Consider the following 1,745-nt stretch of genomic DNA (forward strand, 5'->3'; position numbering starts at 1 on the left):
GGAGAACAACCCCCCCCCCCCCCCCCCCCCCGCCATGCACACACATCCCTAATAGGACACACAAACACGCCCACAGAGGTGATCAGGGGACTCAGGGCACAGTCTTCCATGTCCTCGAGCACGCCTAACAGGATGCACAAACACGCTCATAAATGTGATCAGGGAACTCAGGGCACAGACTGCCCTCCCCCCATGCATCTAGCAGGACACGCAGACACACTCCTAGGAGTGCAAGGACAGGCTGCTCACACACTAGCAGGACATGTGCATCTTCAGCTGTCCAAGGTCATTGCTGGCACAATCTGTTCACACTTCCTCTCAGGTCACACACACACACTCTGTGACCTCGGGTCAGTCTCTCACTTGGTCAGTGAGTGGTTTGAGGGACCCAGCCCCACCCCCCATGGGGACAGGGTGAGTAAGAACCTTGACCACAAGCTGTGGTCAGTTGCTGGTGATGGCAGGCAGGGCCGGGGCAGAAGGGACCTTCCTGGTGAATGATGTGAATGATGGATGCAGTGGAGGTGGAGCAGCAGGGCGCTGCCTGGCCACAGCGTAGGCCTCCCACATGGTCAGATAACTAAACAAATCCCAGAGGCCCAGCCCTGCCTGTTGTCCTGCTTTCCGGGAACAAAGCTGGGAAATGGCTGCTGCTTATACAGGTGTGTCCCCAGAAAGCCCTGGGCACTGACGGATGGAATCCTGTTTACTCCCTGGTTTCTACTGTTGGATCAGAAATGCTTATCTTCTTGGCTAGATCCCTTCTGTGAGATGAGGGGCCCCAGACCTGTGCCCCTCCCCTCTCCATTACCCATGTGGAGGGTGGGGAGCAGAGAGAAGAGAGAGGAGGCCTCGCCCTCCTCACTTCCAGCTGCATCACTCTGACAGATCATTTGGTCTCTCTGAACCTCAGTTTCCTCATCTGTGAAATGGGACTAATTCCAACCTTGCAGCGTTATGGTGAGGCCCCATCTATGACAAAGCGTGACAGATCAGAGGTGTGCACTGGGGCTGGCTGTCTCTTCTCCCTTCCCTTGGGAGACGAGATTCACGAATGAGAGATGATGGAGAACCATGTTTTTTATGGCAAGTTCTGCCCCGGGCGGTGACGGTCACTACCCACTGTTGAAAACTACTGTGTACTGTGTCAAGAACGTTCAAGGTGTCATCCTACAGATTCCTTCTACTCCCCTCTGTCGCAGGCAGGCTTTACTGTTCCCGTTTTGCGGGTGGGGAAATTAAAGCTCAGATGTAGTGACTTGCCAAGGGTGACTGCTGACTGGGGGCAGAGCTGGCATTAGAACCCAGATGTCCTGACTTTTTGGGGGCTTCCACTCCGCACACCCCTGCCTCTCCCTCCCTACTCCTTCAGTGCTCGAGGGGTCAGAGCAGAGCTGGAAACACAAATAAAACCTTGCTCTCCAAAGCTCCTCCTGAGGCTCTGTGGATGGGGATAGCCCAAATTGAGCAGGAAGAGGAGAGGAAGAGAGAGGGGGTGACAGTGGGGATGCACTGGCCTGGGGGCTCCCTGAGGACAATCAGAGGTCCTGGTGGGGGAAGAATCCAGCCTTCCAACAGTCAAAGGCCAAGGAAAGGACAGGAGAGCCTGGAAGCCTGACACGAGTGGGTTTCTCATTTCCAGGAATGCTTAAGGGGATTAGTCCTTAAATAGTCACAGAGTGACTCCCTCTGTGCCAGAGGTGGCTGCATTGCAAAGTGATTATGTAATGATACGGGGTATTAAG

The sequence above is a fragment of the Equus quagga genome, chromosome 11 (assembly GCF_021613505.1).
Source record: "Equus quagga isolate Etosha38 chromosome 11, UCLA_HA_Equagga_1.0, whole genome shotgun sequence".
Lineage (NCBI taxonomy): Eukaryota > Metazoa > Chordata > Mammalia > Perissodactyla > Equidae > Equus > Equus quagga.